The 5,576-nt window shown below is 39.2% G+C and overlaps 1 pseudogene; it reads left to right on the top strand.

Annotated features, from left to right (window-relative positions):
* The first annotated feature begins 499 nt into the window (after positions 1–499).
* On the top strand, positions 500–676 carry LOC130363369 (U2 spliceosomal RNA; annotated as a pseudogene).
* Positions 677–5,576: the final 4,900 nt, after the last annotated feature.

Here is a 5,576-nt window from a genome sequence, read left to right as displayed (position 1 = left end):
CGAGACCTGACTCACTAGTCAGCTGATGACAGGGAGCCTGTCTGTTTCAATGGGTGGAGGGATCACTTGGTGGGAGAGAGATCAATCTGCAACTAATGCAACAGCTGTAGGCACCCTGATTGAAAACCACAGGTCTTTTGAATGGATATAGCTAATTTATGTTTCAATGGGTGGGGTGGCTGATGTGTGGGAGGGAGGAAAATGTAATTATAGGGATTTGTAGGCACAGAAGAAAACTCAAACAGGAAATACCAGTTCACAAAAAGCTAGCCACAATATTATGGTAATCTCCCCACATAGCCATTTAGCCCCAAGACAAGCACAGATCCTTCCTAAGAATTTCCATTACTGTCTGCCAGGTATGTACTAAAATCGCCTCATGGTGGAGAACCCCTTTAACACCTACCAAAAACAAGCAATTTTGAAAAAAGCTGTGGTAAAGCTGTAATAAAGATATATGATTTTGGAGATATTTTAGCCACTAAGTGTTGTTCTTGGCTTTGCTTCTTGGCCTTTTGGCTAAGATTGAGTGTAGTATCTGTTCTGTTAGTTGGCGGTGTAGTAGACAACTAAGGCATAATGGAGAACCACACAAAGGATGTGATCTGGGTATCCAGGGTCTGACCCAAATAGCTACACCAGGTTTAACCTAGACATCTGGATCTAGCCATAAGATTTAGGGTAGGGTTAGAGTTGGGGTGCAAAAGTGCCCTGAGAGTAGGCTTTCCAGAGCAAAAGTGCCCTGAGAGTAGGGTCTCCAGAGCAGGTGTGTAGCTATTTGGGGTGCAGAGGTAGCAGTCACATCGGGGCCCTGGTGTCTAAGGGGGCCCCAAAGCATATAGGCCCCATAAGAGACCAGTATTAAAATTGACACATGGGGTCCTGTTGTAGATTATGCACCAGGACCCAGAAGCTACAAGTTACACCTCTGCCCCAAGGTGCTTTAACTCACTGGGTATGGGACCCCAATTGAGGAAAGGAACTTTGCCCAAACTACACTTTACGCTACTGAGCAATCACCTCTAAATTTCCGGCCTGGCTGTTGTGAGAAGTTTATCAGGCCAGATGTCCGGGCTGAATTTCGCAATGAACATCTGATTAATTTATTTACTTTTTGTCACTGAGTTCACTTTGCGTGTTGTTTTTTTCACAAGAATTTTTCATGGTGTTCAGCCCTATTGGATTTCCATCCTCTAGGTCTAGGGGAGGTGTGTGTTGCCATTAGGTTCCCCACCTCCTTGCAACCCAGGGTCTCTGCTTTGGCAGGGATGACATGTTATCAGCTCTTTGGCTGAACTTGGTTTTGAGTCTAAGAGGTAGCCATGAGCATCGTTATTCCTTCCCATCCTTTTCAAGCTTCAACAAAGGGGTACTTAGATCTTGGACTCTTGCAGTTGCCTTCTTGCCAAGATGTGAAGGAAAGGTTTGTGGGGTCTCTCCGTTCAAGAAGGGATTGTATGCTTTTTGTGTGGCACATTTGCACCGTTTTTGCTCTGAGAAGTAGATTTCTGTTGGTTGGCAGAAAGGCCACCTTTATATGACTATTATGATGTTTTTGCTAAGTAATGGACTAGAAGCATTTTGCCCCTTTCTTCTAGTGTTTATGTATTTATAGTTGGATGGACCAGGAGCACCATGCCCCTTCCCATTTTTTCTAGTGTTTATGTATTTATAGTTTGATGGATTATAAGCACCATGCCTCTTTCTGTTTCTTCTTGTGTTTATGTATTTATAATTCGATGCACAAGGAGCACCACATCCCTTCATGTTTCTTCTAGTTCAATGGACAAGGAGCACCACACCCTTTTCTGTTTCTTCTAGTTTGATGGACTAGGAGCACCACACCCCTACCCATTTCTTCTAGTTTGATGGATTGGAGCACCACACCGCTTCCCGTTTCTTCTAGTGTTTATGTATTTATAGTTGCAAGGACTAGGAGCACCATGACCCTTCCCCATTCTTCTAGTGTTTATGTATTTATAGTTTGATGGATTGGAGCACTACACCCCTTCCCATTTTTTCTTGTGTTTATGTATTTTTAGTTTGTGATGCCAGGAGCTACTAGTTCCTCAATATGGAAGCAAATAGTAAAAGTTACTGGAAAAGATTGGTATCCTAAATACGACAAAGAAACTTTAGTAAAGCTCCTCCAGACTTACATGTTTGGAGAAGTCATTGATTTCAAACATTTTTCAGAACATTGGAGATAAATTACACCTTATACAACAATCGAGCCTGTAGGAGTTCTGGTATCATTTTCCAGTTTGGATTTATCCCTTCATTCCTTGGCTGTAGAGATATTTACAGCTCTCATTTTTCTTTTCAGTTATGTTTGCTATATTATTGATGAGTTCAGAAGGCAATTTCTTTCCTTCTACCTTTTAGAGTATGATTTTGTCAAGATGTCAATATATTCGACAGATCTTGGTGAAATTTATAGACTTTTCCCCCTGCAGTCAGTATACACGCACACCTCAGGTTAATATCTCGAAAAAAAAAAATCTATTGAAACTTTTGTGTGCTTTTGGGATGTGGAACTGAAAGATATAATGTTATGCCTGTTAAACATTATTTTATTTAAATTCCATGAAAAAGTCTTAATATGACTGCAATAATATTTCTTGTAAATTTAGAGTTGACGTTGTCAAGGATGAAAATCATATGTGATGCCGGGACTAGAGGTTTAGGAAATCCTGAATATTCCCTGTAACCATATATCAAGATATCCAGTCTTCTTGAAAAATACATTAAAAAAAGGGAGATTTCTGGAATGTAATGCAGTATTTGAATTAAAATAATATAATACAGTATGATGTCGATAAAGCATTATATCACAAAAAAAATAATAATATTTAATGGGGGGTTATTTACTAATGTGATTTTGACAGTTTTTTCTTGAGTGATATGCCAGAATTTGCAACCAAAAAATTAACAAAACTTGACCAACTCTCCATTTTACTCAGGAAAATGGAGCATAGTCTCTTGGGAATGGAGCATGGCCATTTTGAAAAATCCCAACATATTTACCAACATTCCCACATAAAGTGAGGTGGATTTGAGCTCTGGAGAACCTGACAGCTACATTTGTTAATACCATTGAAAAAAACAACTTTGAGAATCAAAACCCACAAAGAAAACTCCACTCCACTCTTGTGTTTCAAGATTCTATTCAATCGCCCTCCTATTGGAAGGCTGTATGCAGGTTGTCTGGTCTGATGAGTCACATTTTTCTTTTACATTATGTAGTTGTGTGGATATGTGTCCATCACTTACCAGGGGAAACAATGACACTTACCTGAGGAAACAAAGATAGGAAAAAGGCAAGGCAAATGATAAGGCAACAAAGGCAGTATGATCTTCTTTGCAATATTCTGTTGGGAAACCTTGGTTCCTGGCATTGATATAGATGTTACTTTCACAAGACCACCTCCCCCCTCCTAAGTGGCAGTGTTATTTCCTATTGGCAATGGCCTCTTTCAGCAGAAGAGTGCCAAGGCTACACTGCAAAAATTGTTTAAGAATAGTCTAAGGAATACAACAAAGAATTAAAGGGGTTGTCCAGGAATAGAAAAACAGAGTTAATTTCTTTCAGAAACAGCTCCATGTAGGTACCCAGGTTGAGTGTATTATTACAACTTGGCTCCATTCACTTCAATGGAACTGAGCTGCAGAACCACACCCAACCTGGAGACAGACAGGGAGCTACATTTGAAAGAAATTAGTTCTGTTTTCTATTTCTTGATAAACCCTTTAAAAGTGCTGATATGGCCTCCAATTTTCAAAGATCCCAATCCAATTCAGCACCTGTGGAATGTGCTGGAAAATAATTCTGATTCACGTGGGCCCTACCTTACAACTCATAGGACTCAACCCCTTAAGGACCAAGCCCATTTTCACTTTAAGGACTAGAGTGTTTTTTGCACATCTGACTACTGTCAATTTAAGCATTAATAACTCTGGGATGATTTTACTTTTCATTCTGATTCCGAGATAGTTTTTTCGTTACATATTCTACTTTATGTTAGTGGCAAATTTTTGTCGATACTTGCATCATTTCTTGGAGAAAAATTCAAAAATTTGATGAAAAAATTTAAAATTTAGCATTTTTCTAACTTTAAGCTCTCTGCTTGTAAGGAAAATAGACATTCCAAATAAATGATATATTGATTCACATAAACAATATGTCTACTTTATGTTTGCATCATGAAGTTGACATGTTTTTACTTTTGGAAGACATCAGAGTGCTTCAAAGTTCAGCAGCAATTTTCCAATTTTTCACAACATTTTCAAAATCGGAATTTTTCAGGGACCAGTTCAGTTTTGAAGTGTATTAGAAGGGCCTTCATATTAGAAATACCCCAAAAGTAACTTCATTATAAAAACTGCACCCCTCAAAGTATTCAAAATGATATTCAGTAAGTGTGTTAATCATTTAGGTGTTTCACAGCAATAGCAGCAAATTGAAGGAGAAAATTCAAAATCTTCATTTTTTTTACACTCACATGTTCTTGCAGACCCAGTTTTTTTTATTTTTACAAGGGGTAATAAGAGAAAAAGACCCCCAAAATTTGTAACCCAATTTCACTCGAGTAAGGAAATACCTCATATGTGTATGTCAAGTGTTCGGCGGGCTCAGTAGAGGGCTCAGCAGGGAAGGATCAACAATGGGATTTTGGAGAATTAATTTTGCTGAAATGGTTTTTGAGGGGCATGTCACATTTAGGAAGCCCCTATGGTGCCAGAACAGCACAAAACCCCCCCACATGGCAACTGTATTGGAAACTACACCCCCCAAGGCACATGACAAGGTGTCTAATGAGCCTTAATACCCCACAGGTGTTTGGCAACTTTTCGTTAAAGTCGGGTGTGTAAATGAAAAAAAAAATTCACTAAAGTGCAGTTTTTTCCCCCATATTTACCATTTTTACAAAGTGTAATGGGAGAAAATGCCCCGCAAAATTTGTAACCCCATCTTTTCTGAGTATGGAAATACCCCATGTTAGGACGTAAAATGCTCTGAGGGCGAACTACAATGCTCAGAAGAGAAGTAGTCACATTTGGCTTTTGGAAAGCAAATTTAGCTGAAATGTTTTTTTGGGGGCATGCCGCATTTAGGATGCCGCTAAGGTGCAAGAGCAGTAAAAAAAAAACAAAAAAACATGGCATACTATTTTGGAAACTACACCCCTCAAGGAACGTAACAAGGGATACAGTGAGCCTTAACACCTCACAGGTGTTTGACAACTTTTTGTTAAAGTTAGATGTGTAAATGAAGAAAAAAAATGTTTTCACTAAAATGCTGGTTTTTCCCCAAATTTAAAATTTTTGCAAGGGGTAATAGGAGAAAATGACCCACAAAATGTGTAACCCCATTTCTTCTGAGTTTGGAAATACCCCATGTATGGACGTCAAGTGCTCTGCTGGCGCACTACAATGCTCAGAAGAGAAGGAGCACCATTGAGCTTTTTTAGAGACAGTTTGTTTGCAATGGTAACCAGGGGCCATGTGCGTTTACATAGCCCCCGTGGTGCCAAAACAGTGGACCCCCACATGTGACCCCATTTTGGAAACTACAC

This window comes from Hyla sarda, chromosome 3 (assembly GCF_029499605.1).
Source record: "Hyla sarda isolate aHylSar1 chromosome 3, aHylSar1.hap1, whole genome shotgun sequence".
Lineage (NCBI taxonomy): Eukaryota > Metazoa > Chordata > Amphibia > Anura > Hylidae > Hyla > Hyla sarda.
Note: the sequence above shows the minus strand (reverse complement) of the source record. Positions and strands in the feature narration are given on the sequence as shown.